This window comes from Ambystoma mexicanum, chromosome 1p (assembly GCF_040938575.1).
Source record: "Ambystoma mexicanum isolate Mex_15411 chromosome 1p, UKY_AmexF1_1, whole genome shotgun sequence".
Taxonomy (NCBI): domain Eukaryota; kingdom Metazoa; phylum Chordata; class Amphibia; order Caudata; family Ambystomatidae; genus Ambystoma; species Ambystoma mexicanum.
In genome coordinates, this window is record NC_090921.1 from 994,354,428 (window position 1) to 994,379,623 (window position 25,196).

General features: G+C 45.4%; 1 protein-coding gene across 1 annotated transcript in view; it reads right to left on the bottom strand.

The window, feature by feature from the left end:
- The window catches only part of SLC38A7 (solute carrier family 38 member 7), a 220,110-nt gene that overhangs the window by 194,495 nt on the left and 419 nt on the right, over positions 1-25,196 (bottom strand). The gene's annotated exons all lie outside the window — the stretch shown is intronic.

The window sequence follows — 25,196 nt, forward strand, 5'->3', positions numbered from 1 at the left end:
GAGGATACCCTCGGGTTTCTGACAGTATATCTATCTCTGAAAGTGGGTCTGCTAATCACACCCCCCCACCCCTTTCATTATGCTGCATGCTGAAAAGGAGGGTGCAAACGTGTAACTGTGCTGGTCCCCTCTAATGACACCTCTCAAAAGCGTCTTGTAGTTGTAACATTGGCAGTACAAAGTAACAGGTGCATTGCTGGCAGCAGACTGATGGAGCCTAGGCTCCAGCAGCTAGGATCTGCCTTTGGCCATGAACAATGCTGATCGTAAAATTAAATAATTGTGTGCTCCCAGAACCTGGTGTCAGTTGATTATAATTAAATATACGCCATGTCTGGTTATCACATGATGGTCTCTGGGAAAGTTCTGTGTCATTTCAACGCTTTCAATTACTTCAAAGTAATTACTTAGAATTTTGACTACAGTATTTTATTTGGGGGGGTTCCCCTTCCATGCCCCCATTCATTATTACCTCTACCCGAAGTCCCACCCCACCCCCTTTGTACCTCTTAACCCACTTATATTTTTCGAAGTAATGTCGAAGTAATATACATCAAAGTAACTTACTTCAAAGTAATTACTTACGTTGAAACCACGGGATCCCTCTCGCAATCCACAATTATACTGGCCAAAACCTATTGGTGTCATGTTACTGTCAACTTGGTTTCTATTAACTTTCCGGTCAGGACCTCATGTGTATTCATACAATGGGACCGAGTTTTGCCCAAAACAGACCATTTGGGCTCTGCCCATTAAGATTTGAGAAACAACTCAGACTCAAATTTAGGTTTACAAGCTGGCTCGAACATTTTCGAGTTGCTGCAAGCAGTGGGAGCGACCTTTGTCACTCACGGCTTTTCAATCCGCTGTCACATCGTCAAGTTGACGCAACCCATCTCTTGCTTGCGCTTCAGCCGTTTTCAGGCAATTGCCACTGAAGAACTGTATCATATTGTTGGACCTAAGAGCCAACTCGACCGATTTGAGATGCCAACTAGACTGATCAGTTGCCTGGTTTCCTCACCCAATCATCGCTACAGGACCACACCGCATCGCTGAACTGTCTCAGGCAACTCGATTGTCTCAACGACCGAAATCCAATGGGAACAAGTGACCCAAAATGTCTTGACGCTGGCTCAGCCCATTGAAAGAGACAAGAACCCTGGTTCAATGCTTGTCAAGACCCAAGAACAATGTATTTGAAGTGGTTCTGTCCCTCTGTCTTGCCCTATGTTGGGATGCACGTACAGCGTCCCAGTCAGGCAAAATGGTTCAGGCTGAGAAAAACCTATTAGCACGTATCATCGTGGGAGCATGTGCTGTTTTAGTGAGGTTTTGCACATATTAGATACTCAGATCAACACAGAAAGAGCAACAAATGTATTAATATTGCGGTTGCAGAGGTTATAGATAGGACAGCATTATAGGCCCCATGTTTAGATGTTGTATCCCTAGTTATGTTGTGTAGCGAGATGTGCAGGAAATCAGAACGTTATTGTGGTAGAAGTGGGGTCAGTGTATTAACATGGCAGAAGTGTCACCATATTGGGTGTTAAGGCCTAGTACACAGTGAATAGAATAGAACACTGGCTCTGATGTGGAGCTGTGACTCCGTTTTAGCTCGGCTCCAAAAACAAATTCCTTCTCCCCGATACCCAGGAGAGAAACTGAGGTCAGAGGCACCCGTGGCGCACAGATAACCACTAATTGTATCCAGCTGCAGGGCCTGGGCGTTGTTGGGAACAGAATGTTTACTGTAGAGTGAGCAGGAAGCAATGTGCCCTGCAAAGGACAAACTCATGAGAATAGGGAATAAGGTTTTATGATGCCAATGGGCAAGAAGATTTAAAGCACTACTGCCCTCACCCAAGAACGGTCAACCCATTTGGATTACCAGCACACGTATTACCGAAAATCAGAAAAGTGGCGGAAATTCAAACTCAAGAGCAATGCCCCAGTCACGTCATTACTGGGTATCTGCGGGTGGAAGGAGACAAGTAGGGAGCCGTGTCTGAAAGGTCCGAGATTTTGGATAGGAGGAGCAGAGGTGATGCCAACAAATTTAGTACAAAGGCAGGGGTGAAGCTTGTGTGCGCCACTGCGCCTGGTATAATGAGAATGCCTATTGTCTTATCAAAGCAGAGTGGGTCGCCAGTTTACGTTGATCGTGTCTGGATCGGAGGGGTGCACATCACGTGACAGTCTCGATTTATTAATTAGTCAATAACTTTAAACCACCAGTTCCATACCTATATCCAGTGGTGATGATGTAGTGGACCACATGTTTAGGGGACTATAGCGCAGTATTAGCATGTCCTATAGGCAGTAGCCAATGAGAGTGGTGGGATAACATTGTAACATAATTATTCAAATTTTGCGGTTTACCGCTATATAACATGCGACTTCCTGGGAAGAGACTAGCTCTGTGACAGTTTTGGTTCTACAGGACTGTCTGAGACAGTTTTGCATGTAACAAACCTTTGTTTCCCTTGCTAAGAGGTGCAGTGATTATTTGACCTTTTGGATAATTTGTACTATTTGGTTTTTGTGTTGCTATTCTCCTTACATTTAGGGGTCCCTAGTAACAAGTAAAATACCCTCTCTTCCTTTTTCAAAGACATATTCCGTGAACTTAGCACTGCTGCAGACATTATTGCATATGGACCCCCTAACTTCAGACCCAGAGTGTCACCTTTCATTACAAGGTCTGCTGATTCTGTGTGACTGGTGGATTATAGTGCCTTTGTTTAGTGTGTTTGTACTTTTAGGTTAATTAAGAGATCCTATTTTTATTGCACCGTAGTTGGAAATTCTTTTGTCTTAGTACCATAGTACTACAGTTTGGTCCCCTTCTTCGTGAGCTCACATACCTCCTGAAGAGTATAGCCTGCCCTCAGCCAATGCTACCTTAAAGAGATGAAGGATGTATACCTTTCAGGTTGTGCTCGTTACACCTTTATAATTGAGATCACTGCTGGTTTAGCAGTAGTGTGGGACTGAGGTTTTATTACCCAATCATCCATGCAATCTTGCAGAGCAGTAGTCCTTTCATCACAGTGGTTGACATCTGCACAGGTAAAAACATAGCAAAATAACAGCATGCAAGGACACAGACCCATCACTATGGGTTGTTGAACTGTGATGACCGCAATCACAGTCAAACTTTCGGGCTCTCTGAATCTATGGTTAGATACTATTCATATTGAGGTTTTAGAGCACACAAATTGGAACTAAATCAAAATAAAAATTCTGTGCACAGTGCATTCACCTTGTGGAAGCACTACAACCAGAGCTTGTGTTACCGGTCTTGCTACGATGGTTGCATGTTTTTCCCTCATGTCTCCAACAGTAGGAAAGATACAGGTGGGAAGATGCCTTAAACTAAAGGGAGGAAAGAATAGGAAAGCAGGATCAGGGAAGAGGGAAGGATACATGATTTGGTGTCATGTGCGTTCTGTGGTAGGTCAGAATAGGGAGACAGACAACTCACTGTGGTTTAAATTCAATAGTTTTATTTCAGTCCCAAAACTCTGTACTATCCTTTTAACTCTGGTCCGTATGCTAAGAAAATGAAAAGGGATAATGGGTACACGTCAGGAAGTCATACAAAATAAAGTCTGTCTGCTGTCAAGAAACCTAAACTAGCCTGATCCTAGCCCAACCGCTACAAAAGAAAATAATCTAAACAGAAGACAAAAGCAGTTAAGGGCCCTTTGCCCAAATGGTATATTCTTGGCTGGTTTCTGACCTACCCTAGACTGTCTCAGGATTACACAAGGGTTCTTGCCCTAAGCAGGATTCCATTCTTATAATTACCATCCAATGTCTCTGTGCCTTTCGCCTGATCCACACTTCCAGCACAAAAGGTCAATAATACGTGTCCTTTGGGCTTCCCGCCCGGTATACAATGAAGTAGTGAATGTTTCTAGACCTCCTAGCCTGGTATTCAGTTTCAGTCCTGTACAAAGCAAAGTCCTCTCATATGTCCTTAGATAGCCGGGCCTCTTCCGGCTTGGTTCGGAACCCCTTTGGCTCCTACCCCTCCCTGGGATCTCGGGTTGCACACCCCCTTTAGGGGTTGATCTGATAGGGGCCCACTCTGGGCTCAATGGATACCCTCCCGGGCCCAATGCATATTCTCCCGGGTTCTCGGGTTTCACACATCCTCGTGGGGTTTCTAGTCTCTTAGCACCTATTGGACTCTTTCTCTTCTCACCCGAGCTTGGCGTATATGGATTTTAAACCCCGGTTTGGGCTGTCTAATGCTTAAGCCACTCTTGGGCTCTTTAGGCCTGTCTGCCCTACTCCCAGATCCCTGAATGAGCTGTGTACCTGGTTTGCTATGGTGGTGTTCCCCAGGAAAGGCAGCAGCGCGGTTCCAGCTTTCCTTCAATCTTCTGTGTTGGTGTGTGGGCTTCAGTGCTTCTAGTCGGGTTGTGGCAGGACTTCGGCGGTGATTCCAGCCGGCGCCAGACGGCCACAGTTCATGTGGTTGCATCTCTTCTCTTGTCAGCGGGCCAAGCTTCTTCAGCTCTGGGCCGGGTTCCACAGGCTTTCTCGCTCTTCTGTGCTGCAAGGGTACTGCTTCCTGACTCTGCCTCAAAGAGGGATGGGCCCCTTCTACATCTCTCGGCTCCACAGGCGTGCGTGCGTGCCTCTCTCCTGCTCTCCCTCTCTTGGTTGGTCTCATGGGCCTTTTATATTTCATCTTGGGAGGAGACAGAACAGTCCATTGGTCCTGCATGTCATACAGGGAGGGCAACAGAACATGTCATCTAACCCCACTTAGATACCGCTTGCCTTGTCCCCTAGGTGGTATAAAGCTTAGTAGGCTCCCCTCCCTAAAGGGTTGGCTCTCCCTTGGAGATAGGGGATGAATACCCTGGACTCAACAAAGTTCCTTGTTTAGTGCATATGCTGCCCTCACAGTGCTTTAAAGTTCTGAAATGGAACTGAAGGGGGCAACAGGGGACAGCTTTTAAGATAGGGGAAGAGATACACCTTTTTCTGGTCAGGCTCCCACGTTAGGGAGCAGCCTTTCCGGCCAACATTCGTAACATTCTGAATTTCATTTCTTTCAGACACATTATCAAAACTGACCTTTTCAGTGAACAATAAAAGAAAGATGGAAAGGGGATACATGCTGTTAAGCAGTGTCTGTTTTTATAGCACTAAGGCTGCTCAAAGGCTTCTTCCAAACAGCAGGAGAACAGATGTAGTCGGGGCCAATAGAAAAGGCAAGTGACCCAATTCTAAGGTCCAGAATCCAAAAACGCTCCTGGGTTGTATGCCCAAATGGCAAGAACGTTTTTTTCCAAATTTTACCCCTTTCCCACTAGTTCACAAAGTAGTGCAGAAGCTCATAATCTTAAGATTCTCCTTTCTGGCACTAATGCCAAGCAGAGCTACTTTTAAGGCCTATCACAGCATCTAAAGGTATGGGATTGGTGGGACTAGAAGAAACAAAGGATGGATACAAGAATAGGTCTGATTGTGCACTTTAGGAGTGGACGTTCATGTTCAGCTCTTTCCAAGCATCAGTCGGAGATGCTTGAAAATGGAAGAATGTTGAACAAAACAAACTTGTGACTAGATCAGGACAGACACATCAGACTGTTAAGAAGGCCACGGCAATTATCTCAGAGGTACAGATTACACTTTTAAACCCAATTGGTTGCTTGGTGCCTTAACTCTTAAGAGAAGTGAAACAGGAGATGGGAGAACCTCTACTTCGCTGACAAAGAGGAAGTAACAACAATAATAAACGTAAAGTGTGTCCGCGGAAAAAAACAACAAGTTATGGAGGAACCCGTCTATGGAACTAGGAGGGGGGCACCCAAATTCAGAACCACAGATCAAACCATACCAAGAGCAAAGAAATTTAGAAACCATAAATGTTTTATTTGTATTTCATTATATGTTTAAAATATACATATTGAATCATGTTTCGAGCTCATTATCTGAATAATACCATTTAATTAGAAAATTGAAAAACACAGTACTTTTCTAAAAACACGACTGATAATTCAGTCAACGCTAACTTGATGTAGCCAAGCAGTCTGAACGTCATGTCGGTTGAAGGGGATCATCCAGCTGGCGGTCAGAGGCTACGGCCACATTTAACAATATAAGAACCGCCGTAGCTTACTAGACAAAATAATGTTGGTTACTTCTGAAGTTAAGACCAACAGAAAAAAGAAGAAGGGGTGCCGTGCGTCAACTACTATACTGTCATGACCTATTGAATACACTGGGTCCGACATGTAAATAGACAGTAGTTTCGATGGTACAAGGCATCTAAGCTGATTCACAATTGATGCCCATCTTCTTCAGGACGGTGCACTCCCATCAGATGTATGCCACAGGATTTTATAATGTGGAAAGCTGCATGTGTAAGGCGATAATGCGTTCAACTGTAAAGATTTGTGCAGGCTGAATCCATAATTTTGCCATTATCTCAACCTTGAATGCTGGTCACCTTTTCCCGAATGTAAATCCTGAGAAATAAATGTAGGCCAGCAAAACCAGTTCTCTATGAAGTAGAACTATATAATCCATTAAAATCCCGGAGGCATGGGTGTATGCAATTTCAAGACGCTAACATTGTTTAGTTAGTTTTTGGTGTGCTCATTACGCCACGCCGAACACCATTCCATCCTGATAGGACAACTTTTTGCAGACGCCTTGATGTCATCTGTCGCCTGCAACACAATGTCAAGATTAATGTCTTTTTCGCCTTGTTTATCCTTATTCAGTTCTACTTCATAGAGAACTGGTTTTGCTGGCCTACATTTATTTCTCAGGATTTACATTCGGGAAAAGGTGACCAGCATTCAAGGTTGAGATAATGGCAAAATTATGGATTCAGCCTGCACAAATCTTTACAGTTGAACGCATTATCGCCTTACACATGCAGCTTTCCACATTATAAAATCCTGTGGCATACATCTGATGGGAGTGCACCGTCCTGAAGAAGATGGGCATCAATTGTGAATCAGCTTAGATGCCTTGTACCATCGAAACTACTTTCTATTTACATGTCGGACCCAGTGTATTCAATAGGTCATGACAGTATAGTAGTTGACGCACGGCACCCCTTCTTTTTTCTGTTGGTCTTAACTTCAGAAGTAACCAACATTATTTTGTCTAGTAAGCTACGGCGGTTCTTATATTGTTAAATGTGGCCGTAGCCTCTGACCGCCAGCTGGATGATCCCCTTCAACCGACATGACGTTCAGACTGCTTGGCTACATCAAGTTAGCGTTGACTGAATTATCAGTCGTGTTTTTAGAAAAGTACTGTGTTTTTCAATTTTCTAATTAAATGGTATTATTCAGATAATGAGCTCGAAACATGATTCAATATGTATATTTTAAACATATAATGAAATACAAATAAAACATTTATGGTTTCTAAATTTCTTTGCTCTTGGTATGGTTTGATCTGTGGTTCTGAATTTGGGTGCCCCCCTCCTAGTTCCATAGACGGGTTCCTCCATAACTTGTTGTTTTTTTCCGCTGACACACTTTACGTTTATTATTGTTGTTAACTCTTAAGAGAACCTTGAATATAGAAAGACTTCATAAACCATGGAGCTCAGTCACATGACAAGTTAAGCACTCCCCATGTTCACCTGCATGCAACATGTAGTCATATGTTTAAATCACGGCACGGCCTTTTCAGACCTTCATCATGCTGAGGTTGTTAAAATGAGAACCTGCGAGGAATCTGAGGGCGTCCTCACTTCTTTTCTCAACATATCCTCCTCCCAGGTGGCCAGGGACAGGCAGTCGCTTTTGGATCCGGTCCCTGGGGGTGGATATGCGTGGGAGATCACCTTGGAGGAGGATACTTGGGAAATGGGGATGAGGCACCTTGGGTGAGACACAGTATCCCCCCATTTCCCTTTCATGAAGAATCAAATATCCCACCAGGCTTTAATGGGATATTTCCAATCCCTTCCCTATTGTATTAGAAAACCATCTCTCAAAGTATATCACTATGGTTCTGAAGTGAGGAAGAGACCACATAGGAACTAACATTCATACTTTAACAACTCAGGCATACAAAAACACCACTCTCGTAGGGGACAAGGAAGAGGGATGCCAAGTACCAAGGCTGTTGTGAAACTGTGAATGGCATGCACCTCAAGACAGAGGGGCGGCATAAATGGCCCACCCAGGTGATGCTAATGAACTTGCAGAGGAGATTGAGATCGCCTGTGTACTGCTTGCAGATGGAGGATCCGGAGGTGAAGGCAGAGAGACACGTGTCCGAAGCACTGAGGTTCTGCAGAGTCGTTGCAGTGGAAGCAGTCTGTGGCTGGCGTGGTCAGAAGGTTTCCGGAGGCAGGGTCAGGCTGCCAACGTCCTGGAGTTAAGAGGACTCCCGGTATCCTGAGGTGTCGGAGACCCAGAAAGAGGGGCATGCCGGGAACAGCAGCAGCCACGAAGAACCAACTGGAGAAGAAAAGGCCAACGAAGACAGCGCACCCGGTGAGAAAAGTGAGGCTGAGTGACTCTGGTACGCTGTGGTGTGAGCTGCGTGGTGAAGGAAGGTTGGAGAGCTCGCGAGTGAGCGGCCATGGAGGCAATGTGGTTGCCGGTTCAGAAATGGAAAACAGATGTTCGATGCGGTTTGTGAATAGCGAACTGTAGAAAAATTGGGACGGCCGTGCAAGTCCAAGAAAGTAGGAAACTTGAAACTGAATGAGAAGCCTGTGAGCAGGGTGCAAATTCCCAACAGGAGAGTGAACTGGGAATTTGCAGTTACTTTGTTTTCGATATGAATGAACTGCAATTTTGAATACCGAACCAAAGGAAGGTAATAATGAATGAATGCCACATGACTGGAAGCAGAAAATGCGTTCCCTGATACAAAGGAACTGTGAATCATGGAAGCTAAAGAAAGCAAGCATGGTAATGAATATAAAGCACTGTGAACTGTACAAATTGAGGAAAGGCAAGCATTGGCAAGAGCCAGAAGGAAAAGAGGAAGTGTACAAGTTGAAAGTTAAAACTGTGGCAACACTTTGAGGGAGTGTGATAGTCCAACAAGCGAATGGTGGTAAAACAAGTGTTGAAAAGAACTGCAAGAATAGAAGTTCAATACCACTGTTGAGCTGACGCAGTGGTTGTTTGACTGTGGAAAAGAAGCCAATCAGGTGTTTCGGATGCGTGACCTGTAATGGATGGACTGCGTGGTCCAACAACTGTGCCTAGACCAAATACACCCCACAAAAGAGAAGCCACTTGACTCATCTATACGTTTATAGGTGAATATTCAGAGAAGCGCGTGCATTGTGAACTGAAAAGTTGAACTTTATGATATTGATGAAAGAGCCAAAAGCCTGAAAGCTGGGAAGAATCCAGAGGAATTGTGTTGCTGCAAAACCAATGAGATACTTGAAAGTGTGGGGAAGGGAACCCCTTGTGATTAAAAGTAAACTATTTGGAATCCCGGGGAAGGGAGAATCCCTTTCCAACCAAGAGCTGGAAGAAGCTCAGAACTTTTGTTTGAACACTTTTTCATTTGATGCCGACATCCCTACACAGTTTGAACAAATAGTTGCAAGGGCAAGTTTAAGTTTTGGACACAGACTGACATTTACATTAGACTTCCTGACACAGACAATCATTAGTTTTAGTTAGGTAGGGAAATCCCACCTTAGCATAATGGCAAGATGGGCCTAATCGCAACCTCTTTGTGATTTTAAATACAAGGTTGTTACCCAAACTTTCCTAAGTTGTCTGTGTTTAATTCCTGATGCCTTCACATACCATTGAATTGAGATATGACAACGATTAAATCCCTTTGAAATGTTAGGAATCTGGCATTAAATATGTACTTCATACCAGATTCCTAACATTTTAGGGCGTGGAGAATTTCCAAGATGATATCTTGGTGCGGGGCAAGGACCGTAAGGAGCACGATGGTAGAGTGATTGAGGGGATGCCGTTCCTGAAGAAGAGTGGGTAGACTGTGAAGTGGTCGAAGTCCTATGTGGGCCTGCTGAGTGTCACATACCTGGGTCACACGTTGGATGTAAATGGGATAACCCCAAAGAGGAGTTGGTAAAAGTGATGAGGGAGGCACCTGCTCCAGTAAACAAAGAGCAACTCAGGTTGTTCCTGGGTATGACTGAATATTAGGTTAGATATATTCCTTTGAATGCTGAGAAAACAGTGAGCATGCAAGCATTGTTGAAAATGAACGCCAGGTTTGATTGGACAGAGTGTTGTCAAAGGGAGTTTGTCGATTTGAAGAGTGATGGGAGGAATACCCAAGGAATAAGACTGTTTTGACTGTGGATGCCAGTGATGTGGGTCTGGGGGCGGTGTTAGAGCAATGGCAGAATCGCAAATGTCAGCCTATAGCTTTCGCTTCTATGGTGTTGAGGGATGCCGAAAAACGTTATGCGATCATTGAGAGGGAGACATAAGCGGTCATGTGGGCAGTGGTCGAAGTGAGTGGGAGCGGTGCTCCTCTACTTTTTTAAAATTACGTTTTACAGCTCCTATACTTTTATTTTAAAAAGAAACTGTTCCTGAATGGTTTCGTTTTAAAATAAAAGTGTGGGAAGCCATTGCAGCTTGCACTTTCAGTGCAGTGCGCTGAACGTTCCCTTAAACAGCAGGTGAAAGTGTTTGGGGGTTTGTATTGTGTGTGGGAGAGGGCATGGCGATGGGGTTTGTTGGGAGTGGGTGGAGGCCAGCAGGGAACATAGTTCCACTACTTCTTTTCGTACACTTCGACCACTGCATGTGGGCGACAAAGCATTTCAGGACATTCCTCTGGGGGTATCCCTTCTGTGGTCCAGATGGACCACAAACCCCTTACATTTGTGTTGACGACTAAAGGAATAGCTTCGGTCTCTCCTAGAATCGCAAGATGGATGGCCGATCTACTAGAGTTTAATTTTAGAGTAGAGTACATACCTGGAGCTAAAAACGCAATGGCGGATTGTCTGTCCCAGTTGCCCAGTGGTTGCAAGAATATGCAGGAGGAGATCGATGAGAACACACAGGTGGCGAGTCGTTTTCCAGCAATTGAAAAAAACGAATGGCACAGAGGGTGCCACGGACGCTAAGCTGGCATGGATCAGGGAGGCTCTGAGGAGTGGGTGGTCTAACTAAACTGCAAGGAAGTAGGAAAGGGTTTTGTGCATGTTTGGTGCGAACTGTCTGAAGGGCCATGGGGTGTCACGAGAGGGTACAGGTTGGTTCCAGTTTGGAGGTCTAAGTTAGTTAATTTGGCTCATGAAGGACATCTAGGAAGGTCTCCGACGTAAAGGAGGTTGCGAGATTCGTATTGGTGGCCAGGGATGGATGAGCAGTGAAAGCGCAGCCAGTGTACCCGGTGGAGATTCCAGACAACGTGTGGTCAAAATTGGCTGTGGACATTGTGGGGCATTTGGATGCTTTGGGGATGGAGGGGTAGCGGGGGGGAGGGGTGGGGAGTTGAGCGTTGTTGTGGTCTTGGTTGATTACACTTCGCTTTGGGTGGAGCCCACCGCCCTGGAATCTGTCACGGCTGAGAAGATTGTGTCATTTTTTTGTACGTTTTTTGATAGGGAAGGAGTATTTTCACCGATAATGGGGTGCAGCTCGAGTCGAGTTGTATGCAAGATTTTCTGAGGAAATTGGGAATAAGGCACCACAAGACTGCATTGTACAATCCATCGGCAAATGGTTTAGTGGAAAGGATTAACCGTTTTGTCAAGGGTGCGATTCAGTTGGCTGTGGTCAACAGTTTGATTTGGACCGATGTGCTATCTGAAGCGCTATCGGCACATAGGCATACGCCATCGGGTGTCACTGGACATTCTCCTTTTGAACTCATGAGAGGGAGGAGGGTTGGTTCCAAGTTAAGGATTTCTGCCTTGGGGGGAGGGCGTCCGTACCGAGGTGGATATGTAAGGTTTTGGAAAAGGTGTGCTTACGGCAGGAGAGCGCGAGATTAGTGCAGTTGGACAGGAGGACTCCGGAAGTGTCGGTGGGAGATTGTGTTCATGTGAAAAATCTACGGTTTGTGCCCAAAGGTTGCAGTATGTATATGACTCCCCGCACTGTAGTGATGGCCGGTCCAGGTTATGTTGCGCTGGATTATGGCTCGAGGTGGAGTCAAAAAAAGAGGATGGTGGTGCAGAAGGGATCTTTTATTCCCTGTGCGGTTGTTTTAAGTGAGGGAGCGCGATCTGCCTTTCAGTGTCTCAGGAGGGCATGTGGAAGGAAGAAGGGGTGCCGATGAGAGTTACAACACTGTGACCAGCGAGGGTAGGAGTGGTGTGAGCATTGGTGTGAGTGGTGAGGAGTGTGGCCGAAGGAGGGAGGCGCCCTGTGCAGGTGTGGTGGGGCAGGTGGGAGAGGAGGATGTTTCTTTTCCTGCGGACGTTGCAGGTGTGGATGGACAGGTGGGGCGGGACGATGTTTCTCTTCCTGTTGCGCCTGTGGAAGGGGACCAAGAGCAGTTCCAGTCCAGTGAGGAGTGTGTTGGATCGGGACGCTCTGCAAGAATTAAGTAGCTTTCCATCAGTTATAAAGATTATGTGCGTTTGGGGGGGGCTAGGAAGTGAGGCGTCTTATTGCCCAATATTAATTGTATGGTTTTAATTATTGATTTGTCATAAAATGTTTACCTCTACATATGAGTATTTAGTTTCTTCCTTTGTTCTTTGTTCTGCTCTTTTCTTTTCTATGTGCTTTCATTTCCTTCTATGGGGGGTAAGGAGATGGGGAAGAAATGTTGTAATGGAACCTTGGACTGGTGACATACGTCCAAGGTTCCACATTCTGTGTGTTACTGCTTGGGTAAAGCTGGGTGCTGGGGTTCGTTGCTAAACAAACGTATTGTTGGTACTTCACCTGCTTTTACGGCCTTTCTTCACCTTTCTGCATTTTGAGGGCGTTATGCCTACCGTCATTTGTCTAGACAATTTCCGAGGGCTACAAACGTAAATTCTGAATCTTGCTACACATAAATCCAGTCTTTTTTTTTTTTAAAATATGCCCACCTTGTACAAGAGTTACATGTGCAGTATCAGCCAGAAGTTGGTGGTTAGAGTCATTGTGAAATATTAGAAGATTGGCATGCCTGGCTCTGCCAGACTACAGCAGGGTGGTGTTCAGAGAAATCACAAGACACAAGGTGAAAATATACTGGGATATTTGCTTTCATTCTTCTGTTTTCTTTTAAAACAAGCAACAGAGATCTTGCAGCATCAAATGAAAATCGAGATTTACACACTGTATGCTCAAAATACTCATGGTCAGAGTCACAAGGTATACATGCACAACGCTCATTAGACAGAAGTCACCAACCTGCCATATAATGCCCAGATCAGGAGCAAAAGAAAATGCCAGTGGACAGCTGCTTAGGTTATTACCCAAACCCCAACTAAGCATCATAGCTGTCCCCCACCCCAAAAAAGTACCTCATGTCCACTTATCAAAGAGTGCAGGTCTACCCCTTTATTTACTTCTCACTTATCAAAGAGCCAGAGCGAACATGCCCTCAGCAACTCTACCTCGTGTCCACCAGCACAAGAGTAAACATGCCCTCACCTCCACTTACCCAAGAACCAACTGCACCTCATGTCCACCTACACAAGAGCATGCCCTCACCTCCCCTTACCCAAGAGCCAACTCCACCTCACGTCCACCGGCACAAGAGTGAACATGCCCTCACCTCCACTTACCTAAGAACCAACTGCACCTCATATCCACCGACACCAGAGCATGCCCTCACCTCCCCTTACCCAAGAGCCAACTGCACCTCATGTCCAACTACACAAAAGCGAACATGCCCTCACCTCCGCTTACCCAAGAGCCAACTCCACCTCATGTCCACCGACACAAGAGCATGCCCTCACCTCTGCTTACCCAAGAGCCAACTCCACCTCATGTCCACCGACACAAGAGCATGCCCTCACCTCCCCTTACCCAAGAGCCAACTGCACCTCATGTCCACCTACACAAGAGCGAACATGCCCTCACCTCTACTTACCCAAGAGCCAACCGCACCTCATGTCTACACAAAAGAGAACATGCCCTCACCTCTACTTACCCAAGAGCCAAAAGGGACGCCTGTCCCGATGTCGATTCGTTTAAAAAAGGTCTAAAGCCCAATCCATACATGTATGGGTCCCAGAGAACTGGCCAAGAGGAGCAATTAACATTTATTTTTTTAAATGCACAGCAATTAAAAAGTATGATAAAGCATTTCTAACAAAAAAATACATAAAGCCCCTAATGTAAAAAAGTAAACTACTCATACCACAATCCCCACCACAAACTCTAAACCTTACTCCAGACCTTACACCAAAACTAATACAAAGCACATTGCACCAAGCAAACCCACTCCTCCCCCACTAAAAGGCGCCCTTCTCAACGTCAGATCCCTGGCTGCCCACCCCACAGAAATTGCAGACATCATCCTTACCAATGACCTTGACTTCTTAGCCCTAACAGAAACTTGGCTTCATGAGGCGTCCGGACCTTATTTATCGCTAGCCATCCCAGACAAATACACTATCCTCAGAGCGGACAGACCTAACGCCAGAGGTGGAGGCGTAGCAATCATTTCCAAATCCGCTCTAGGCCTTAGACTAACCGACACAGTCGCATTCACTTCCTGCGAGTTACTCACAACCAAACTACAAACCTCCCCCACAGCCACGATAACTATCCACCTCATATACAGACCCCCAGGTCCCCCTGGGACCTTCGAAGAAGACATCACATCCCTCATCACCAAAATCTCCAAACCAACCGCACAATTCATGATCCTCAGAGACTTCAACCTCGGCTACCAAGACCCAAACGACGCACCTGCTGCATCCCTGGCCAATGCCCTAACCGATCACGGTCTCACTCAACTCATTGTACTCCCTTCCCACCAAAAAGGCAGAACCCTTGATTGGGTAGCAACCCACAATTGCAACACAACCTGCAAAGACCCCCAACCTCTGGCATGGACCGATCACCACATGATCCCCCTTGAGGTTAACACCAATCAGGTACTGCCCAATAAGCACCCCATGGCACCAGCATACCCCACCAGGAATAAACGCAACATCACTGCTGAAGCCCTACTACCACTGGTCTTACCTACCCTCAATGCCCTCCCAGCTAACGCTGACTTAAACCTGATGATTGACACCTTCAATGATTCCATGGCCAAAGCAATGGACACCGTTGCCCCCTTGAAAATACGCAAAGCTAAACCCAAAGCTCATCTGAACTCATGGTACACCCCTGAGCTCAAACGACTTAGAAAAAAGAAAGCTAAGGCTCACCTCACCTGGAAGACTAACCCCACTGCAGTAAACAAATCCAACCTCACTAACTTATCCTCACTTTACAAAAGCGAGATAATCCGGACCAAAAAAGATAATTACAACACCAGGATCACTCAGGCAGGATCCTCCACTAAAGAATTATTCAAAATTCTGAAGGAACTAGAAAACCCTATTTCGCCCCCGGAAACCTGCCCGAAAGACAAACCCTGGTGCACCAACATCCAGAACGCCCTCATCAATAAAATTTTAGGACTCCAAACTAAAATCGAAAACAAACAGCAACAACTCAACAACAATGTCACCAACCTTAGCCTACCCACACCTAACTACACTAGCGCAGGCTTCTCGTTCAAAAAAGTCACCATACCGGAAGTTCAAAAAATCATCACATCCCTGAAACCCTCTAACTGTAAAGGAGACAGCTGCCCGGCTCAAATCATAAAAGATGCAGCCAGAGAGCTCTCCCCCTTCATCACCAAACTCATCAACCTATCCTTCACCAGTAGCTCCATCCCCAGCAACTTAAAACAATCATGGGTTCTCCCCCTCCTGAAAAAACAATCCCTCGACCCGGCCACACCCACAAACTACAGGCCCATCACCACAGTCCCCTTCCTACTGAAAATCCTATCCTGGACAGAGTCGCCTACATCCAAATTCAGGAATACCTAGAATCCAACCAACTGCTAGGAATACGTCAATCTGGCTTCAGACCTCAACACGGAACTGAAACCGCCCTTGTTGATCTCAAAAGCCAGATTGATGAAATTAAAGACAAAGGCAATGCCGCTATCCTACTCCTCCTAGACCTCTCAGCGGCCTTTGACCTGGTCAGCCATGAGGTCCTCTGTAATCACCTTGCCACTGCAGCCCACTTCTCCTCCCCTGCCATCACATGGATACAATCCTTCCTGGCTAACAGAACCATATGAGTCTTTTCCACCACAGCTGCAGCAGACCCCACCCCCATCACATGTGGGGTCCCACAAGGTTCCTGTGTATCCCCCACTTTGTATAACATATTTACAAAGCCTCTATTTGTCCAACTGGATCATCTGGGTGTCACCTACACAAACTACGCAGATGACACCCAGATACTCCTCACTATCTCTGGTAATTACCAAGAAGACTCCGCCCGGATCAACAAAATATTCTCCATCATTCAGGCATGGATGGCCTCCCATGGTCTCTGCCTGAATGATGAGAAAACAGAGCTCCTAATTGTCGGCTCCCCCAACACTCTAACTAAACTTGACCCTTGCTATAATAACATCACCATCGATGGTCATCCCATTCCCATAGCCAAAAGCGTAAAAACCCTGGGTTTCTATCTAGATGCCAACTCCAACCTCAGCAAACACACCAATATGATTGCCTCAGCCGCTGCCTATACCGGCAAGCTCATTAGGGCCAGCAGACCCTTCCTATCACCCAACAGCTGCCTCACCCTTGCCAGGGCCCTAATACAATCCAAACTGGATTACTGTAACAGCCTGTACCTAGGCGCTAATCAATCCGTACTCAATAAATTGCAGGTAATACAAAATAACACCTTACGCGCAGCCCTCAACATTCCCAGACAAGAGCATATCTCTGCCACTAGGAAAGCCTGCAAATGGCTTTCCATACGCCAAAAAATTGATCTAAAAATCATCTGCCTCACGTACAAAGCCCTCAATCACCTAGCACCACCTTATCTAGCTAATAAACTCACCCTGAAACCTGCCACCAGACTCACCAGATCCTCCAACACTCTTTGCCTACTAGTGCCCAGGTTCCACCTAAAAAGAGCGGGAGGGGTAAGCTTCACAGTGCTGGCCCCCCAACTCTGGAACTCCCTACCGCTTAACATCAAAACTGTCGAATCCTTCCAGATCTTTAGGAAGCAGGTCATCAGATGGCTGCTAAACAAAGAATAACACCACTAACTCTAGACCCGTGCGGATACTGGCTTAGACACTGTATTTATTCTGAAAATTGTATATTGTACGCACTGCATATGTTCTGTTTATTAACCACTGTATATATTATAAACCTGTACGAAGTATGCACACTGTAACCATATTCTTAAGCGCCCTTCTACCTCCGGGTTTGGAGCGCCATACAAATAAAATAAACAAACAAACAAACAAACAAATACAGGGATCAGAATTAAGATTGGATAAGCTCCTCCTGGGTATCCAGCATAAACAAGTGACCAGTATCTAACATGGTGGGACAAGGAGCTAGTACATTGCGTTCCGCAAAACTAACTTCCGCTCAAGATTTAAAAACATAATTGTGTCCATTATTTCTGACCCATTTATGCTTTGAATGCTGTATACATATGTGTTCTAATGTTTATTTATAAATTGTCCCTAACGCACAGAGTAAAATTCACATATGTTTGTTTATTCTGCATCAGTTGGCCTGGGGAGCCTAAAGTAGCTCCTGGGAGCTATTGGTGTCAAGCTAACCAGGCTCTTCTTTGCTATAAGCAGGAGCTCAACCGCTCCCAGCTCCCCTCAATTTCAAACTCTGCCCATAGACAATCAGCCCATACACCTAAGACCGTGGAGGACAAACTGAACTAGCAAGGCAAAACCCCCTACATGAAGTATTCAGAGAATGGTAACTTAAAAGATGGGTCTTCAAGCTATTCCTTAATGTGATGTGGAGGATGCAGTCCAGAGATCTTATAGTTCAAAGGGAGAGCAACCAAGAAGAAAGAGAAATCTCAGAGACAGCATGTTTGGAAAAGCCAGAAGGCCAGTCATTCCTTCCCTAGATGGAAGTACGCAGTACGCAGTTCATAAGATGAATCGGGAGGACAGCCAAAGATTATAGCTCGAAAGACAATACACAAAGCTTTGAATAGAATGCAGATGTTTACCCGAAGCCAGCGTAGTCAGTACAGGAATGAGGTAATGTGGAATAATCTTCCCAGGACTGTTTTCAGGCTAGCAAAAGCAGCCAGAGAATAAGGCAAATGGAATCCAAAGCAGGCCGAATTAAAGCATGAATCTCAGAAGCAAAGAATATGCATTATGGCCAGAGAGAACTAGGGCTGAACTACTGACCCAAGGTTTGCGGGAGAAAGTATTTTCCAAAGACATAGCTGGAATTGACAAGATTTCACTGTGTCTGCTATCTGCTTCCCCAGACAGATGGGAATTTAAATGTCTCCAAGAAATGTTACTAATGGTGTACGGTTCAATTGACAGCCAAATTATATCAATATATCCGATCTATGTGATACACTAAGAAAATTTTGACTTCCATTACGGCGAGGCGTAGTGATCACATAGATCACATGTTCCCTGCATCCTCCTACCCGCTTCCCCCGTACCTACTTACCTTTTCGGCAGCATACTTCTGTGTGTGCCATCGACTCTCCTCTATCCCTTCGGCGTCAGTTCCATTCCACAAAGGTGGTCGGAACTGGCGCCACAGGGTCCCATTTTACTTTTTTTCTTCTTTATTGCCCCCCTCTATCCATGTAATGGAAGCGGTGGACACCCCCGTAACCCCTGAGCCCATTACACTGAACAAATAAAGCGGGGGACACGCTGCATTCCACACTTCCCTTATTTGGTGTAATGGAAGTTGGAATTTTTGTACGGTGCAATGGTGCAGTATTGAATAAATCGGCGTTTTGGTGCGAGTCCAATATCCAAGCTAGATAGGCCAGATTTTTCTTCCGACAGGTCACCTCGATAAACTCAGTTTCACAACATTTTAGCCATCTAATTCTGAATGAGTGGCTCTGTTTTTTTTTTTTTTTTTTAAGACTTACCTGTGGAAGCCAACCTCTGGGGAAAAGGCAGGCACCAATTGATTATGTCCTCTGCATTGATGTTCTTAAGAGGCTCAATATTGTGCCATACGTCAAATAGGAACTTTCCGTTCATGAAGGGCTTTTTCGTATGATGGATATAGTTCTTCCAGTCTTGCCCATTTCCCAAATAGCCTTGCTTCCTCTCGAGGTGGTGGGCGATGGATCACTTCCATCCCGTTGTTATGAGGGGGCTGCCAGGCTAGTGGTCTAGTTAGATCCGAAGTGTCAGTAAATGTCAAACTACTCTATTCTATGGAACGGGCGACCCATGCATCCAACTTATGTTGCCATCTTCAAAAGCCATAGTTGCAGTAGCAGCCATCTCACAAGGAACCATATGAGCCAGTTTGTTGCGCTGGCTCAGTACTCTCCATATTCTGAGCAGCTAACAATATGTCTTGCCATTTAGGCTGTGATTTAGCCTGTACCCATTTGTCCAGTGGGCCCAGATATACTGGACGGCTTGTACAACCTACATAAACAGCTTTAGGGTCTCGGGCCAAGTCAGTCGGAGGAGGTTGTTGAGAGTAAATGATCTCAATAATGGTGGGAGGTGACTTTGGAAGAGTCACCTTGTGATGAGAGTTCCCATTTTGTCCTTTTTCCATGCACAGTCTTCGGCTCTGTTTTTTCTTACAGGTGACTCGTTGTTCCATGATTGCAGCAATGGGGGTCACTGGAAGCAGAGTTGAGACGTGACCCCCATTATTGGATTTTGCTAATTCCTGTTCTATGTCGGCCATGCAGCTTGATTCAATTTAAGAGGAGGAAGTCTGCGAAATTTCGGTCGTAAGCATTTCTACAGAATAACAAGGAGATTGTTGCAAACCCATGTTATCCCTGGTCTGCCTCAAATCATCCTGCAAAGACTGGCAAGCACCCTCACTGCTCATTAGGCCACTGTTTTCTAGGCATGCAGTGATTATATGGAAAACAAAACAAACAATGAAAAAATAACGAATGAAAAAACAACTAATAAAAAATAACTAATTCAGGAAAAAACAAAATTGGTGTGTGAGAGGGAGTAGAGGTTTTGAGGGTGGGGGAAAGGATCTTTAAAAAAAGATCCTTTCACCGCTCCCCCCAAAAACAATTCCTGCACAGCACTCTGCGCTGAACTGGATGTTTTATGAAAGTCCAGAGCCAGTGAGCTAAACACCATGCCTCCTCTGTGTAAACACTGTAGAAAGACTTGGCCACAGCTTTGAAACAAAAAGCATCTCCGACCACTGCAGACCACAGAGACTCCACAAGACTCCCACCACGAGAAGATAGGTGTTAATAATGTTAAGCCAACAAAACAAACAAGCTGGCTTCGGAGAACATTTCCCAATGGAAGCTGGTCAGGGAGAAATAAAACTCGATCCTGTGGACCCATAAACCCAACCTATGTTGCTTCATTTAACACTAGAAACTCCAACCATCTGATTAAGGATTTACTTTCTAGATCTATTTGATAGGTTTCTGGAATTACTGAATGTAATTGCCATTTACTTCTAGAAAAACATCTACAATGCCTGGCACTTCGGTATTTTTCTCTAGGAAAAGGGGGGGAAGTAACCTGTTTAACCATTCTTTGGCACTATACTGTGTGTGTGGGCATGCACGTGTGTGTAGTAGTAGTAGTAGTAGTTTTTCAGTGTTTAACTTCATCTCTTCATCACACTTTTGTATTGTCCCATAGGCAAAAGATGGTTTGGTGTACTTTCAATAGACTGCTTCCTGCATCACCCCCTTTCACTTCCCTAATCTGCGTTTTTAAAAGTTTCATTAAAAAAGGATTGGAATTGGATTCATTTGTTGGTCCATTTTTATTAAAACTTTAGTAGAGATGGAAGTGCTTGGATTTTAAAAAGGAGATGATTATACCATAGAGTAACTTTTTCACATGCTATTGTTATCTTAGAAACAAGTATGTGGTTATTGTTCTTAGTTTAACCAAAGTGCTCTCTTTCAATCCAGGAGAATTCAAAAGGAACAGCTGAATGATCCAACTAACCAGATCACACTAATTGAAGATTTGTTCAGTAAATAGTTAGCTGAAGTAAACGTGAAATCTAAAGTCATCCTGCCATGAGAATAGATCCATATTGAACCTGTTTGAGGTCAGGAGTACACAAACTGGAAGAACAACCACGCACAACAACAAACTGCATCTCATATCCACTCACCCAACAACCAAATGTGCCTCCATTTACAAGTACCCATGTAAGGAAGAAAGCCTTGCCACCTTTAACAAAGACGAACTGCGATTTAGTTCAACTTCATAATTTAGTCACTAGTGATGCAGGCTGGGCCTCTTAGACCACAGAGCGTGTGGTCAGCACTGTATCCAAGCAACAGGCACCAAACAGAGTAAAATAGAGCCGCAGAAAGCAACATCAGCAAGAACTAGGACTCACTTCCACTTTTACCAGGAAGGACGATGTCTGCACCCAAGGAGAGGCACAGCACACAAATTAATGGAGAAGAGAGAGCCTCAGCTCAATGCCTTGGGCCACTCATGCACAATGCCGATGAGGCAGTTTCTCAAACCAGAGCCTCTGCCTGCCCGGCTCAATGATGGATGAATAGCCTGGGTTCCACGCCTTGTGTCCAACCTGCACACTGCTGGAGGGCTTAATCTCCATGTGAGGTGCCAAGTGCCAATCGTGCACACGGAAGCAGGCGATCTTGAACTTCAGACTCTGTGTTCATCCAACACACAGCCAAAGGAAGTGATCCTGCACAGAGAAGAGGCAGATTCTCGGATGTATGTCCTGTGCCCACCCCTCCTCAGGATAAAGATTTGGTAAATCCATGTCCTGAACTGAGCCTGAGCACCAAGGGGGTATATCCCCGTACCATATTCCGAGAGCATTCTGCACAGTGAGGTGTGCAACAACCACCATTGGAGGGCTCCTCCATCCTGGCACCCACTCCTCTAGATAAGGCTTCTTCACCTCCAGCATTTAAAATGCCCAAAACAAACTCAAGTAGCTCTTCCAGGCAATCCTATACTTCCATCAGCCCTGGGGCATTGTCTCCCCCAAATCGCCTTCCCACAAACTATGAACCGACCACAACTTCTACCATATCAATTAGAAGAAATAGGAATCACTGACATACTCTGAATTAAATCATTCCTAACAGATAGGATGGAAACCATCTGGATTAAAGCTTTTAAATCCACTCCGAGGGAAACCACCTGTGGAGTACCACAAGGATCGTCCTTATCTCCACTGCTCTTCAACATCTACCCGACTCCACTAATCAAGCTCATTAAAAGACACTGCCTTACATGCTACAACTACGCTGATGACACACAAATCATCTACAAAACAGAAGACACGCAAGAAGAAAACAACGCTGGAAAACTGTCTACAAGAACTCTATGAATGGATGAACACAAACAGCCACAAACAACCCAGGCAAAACAGAAATAATAGTGATACCCAAAAACAAGGAAAACAACCACTACATCCCATGGCCCACAGAGCTAGGAACAGCACCAACACCGTCGACAACAGTAAAATATCTTGGAGTCTTGATGGACTTCGAACTAACACTAAAACCACAAGTAAACGCAATAATCAAGAAATGTTTCCTCGGCCTGCACACAGTAAAAAGGATCCTACCATTCCCCTCTTTCACCCATAAAACACCATCATCTCCCTCATGATGTCCAGAATAGACTATGCCAACAGCCTTTACCTTGGAATGCCGGAACGCCTACTAAAGAAACTAAAAATGTTTCCAAAATGAAGCAGTCAGACGCCTGCTCAGACTACCACAAAGGGACCACATCACCCCAGTGCTAAGAAAATGCTACATTGGTTACCCATCAAAAAACGAATAAGGTTCAAAACAATGTGCATAACGCACAGAGCAATCCACGGCCAAGGAGCAGAATTGCTACAAAAGAAAATAACCATCTACCTTCCGACAAGACCACTCAGATCAAGCAACGACATTCACCTAAAACCAAAACCATACAAAAAATAAAACTAGGGGGGGGTCGTCATTCTCCCATCTGGCAGTAAAAACTTGGAACTGCCTCCAAAAAGACATACGCAATACAAAGGATCATCTAAAATTCAGAGAACTACTCAAAACTTGACTCTTCACCTCAGAATCAGAAGGGAACAACTAGGAAAAACAAAGACTGAGCTGGAAACAGAGCACATTTCAACAGGTTTACATGGAAGAAACAAGCCAGGGAGAGAACCCAAGAAAGAACCACTGCCTACAGTACAGAATACATTAATTCCCATAGAGACAGGAACCTCAATTACAGATGGGTGGGGGCAATAACCAATATCTGGCAACCCGGGAGGCCTTAGGGCGCCCGGTCTCCGGTGGGTGGGGACCCCGCACAAAAACCCCCCAAACTTATCCATCTCTAGCCCGGTGGGGGCCGCCACAACCGCATGCCCACAAACCAATTACAGAGGAAAGCCAATACCATACCTCTACATAACGTCCAGCACACAGGACAAAGATGATGAGCACAGAAGTCCAAAGCAACGAGGTAAGAAAAAAACACCACTAACCAAACTCTGAAATCTCAATTTCTGCATACCCCTCTCAAACGCAAATAAAAACAACATCTCTGCACCGCAATCCGCATGCACTTGACCACACTGCAACGACAAACAGCACAATAGCACATGGGAATTGTACCGACCCGTACATCACACCCAAGCTCAGCGAACGGTCCAAACCGAACTGAAGCTGTCAACAGGTCATCACAACTCTCGCTCTACCTATTCCTGCTATACCCTACTGCTCCCCACCCCCCACCACCCATTCCTCTCGGAGCCACTAAGGGACTATATATATTAAAAGCAAGGATGCTAACAGACATTTCCTCAGCTTTCGGCCGGCCCTCCAATGTCACTTTCTCACAGTACCCAAATAATTCCTAAAAAAATGTAGACTTGTCATCCGGGAGATCCAGTGCGAGCCCTCTTGGCCAGAAAATATGCTGGCATCCTCAAAGCTTTCCGTACAAACATCTTCAATGCCCTGTCCCCCTTCATTTCAAATCTTCAATAACACCTAACTTTTTATGAACAAGAAAAGGTATTAGATTGACACTAATAACCTCTTAGACCTGGCCACCGGAGGGCATAGAAAATTCTGGAGAAAGCAGTGGTCACCCAACTCTAAAAATGCCTCAAAACTCACAGAATTCTGAATAACTCCAGTGATGTTTCAAACCCAAACAAAGACCAGAGACCTCTTGCCCCAGTCTTGGGTTGGCCTTCTGGCTAATGACATCTATCTGTGCTCATTTTGGCAGACCTGCCTACTCTGCCCGATACCATACTTTCATAGAGAGTTTCCACCACTCGTCTACATCAGCTCCTTCCTCAATTGCCTTAAAAATGGTCACGCTGGGCCATTCTTCTACAAACCAGCAGCCCCATGCAGGGTAACCCACGACTACTCACTCTCCTTGCACCCCCCTTGGACCCCTTTTCATCCTATCTTTGGACGACAGCCATTGGCACCTGTATCAGCTGTGCTGGACTAGGACGATACTAACAGCCAGACGCGCAAATCATTCAAAACGTCTTTACCAAGCACGTTGTTGTTCTCTAACAGTGAGATCTAGTGTTCTACAAACTTTACCGGCTTGCATTCAGGCGGAGCCGAGACATCAAAACCACCCACCCCATCCACAAAGGTGTGGTACTAGGAACATATTCTTTGGACCGAGAGGGCACCCTTCTGTCCCACATCACCATCAGACACCTCCATATGACCCCGAATGAACCATCATTCGTCGCGAGTTATCTTGTGGCTACGGTCATAGCATAGCGCATTTGATACAAATACCACCAATACGCTAGGAAGCCCATCAGCAGACCAGTAGAGGTTTGATTATTATTTTGGGGCGTATTGTCGGGGTAGGGGCTTTAGATGTGGGTGTAAGGTGATCATTCGGGCGTAAGGGGGACACCAGCACCTAATCTTTTGAGGAGGGTAATGGGAGGAGAACAGGGGGTCGATCACTGGTGCGCCTCGCCAGCAGGATGACCACAGAAGGCTGATGAGCGGCAGATGATGGTTACTGAGGAACTTATCGTGCAGGGC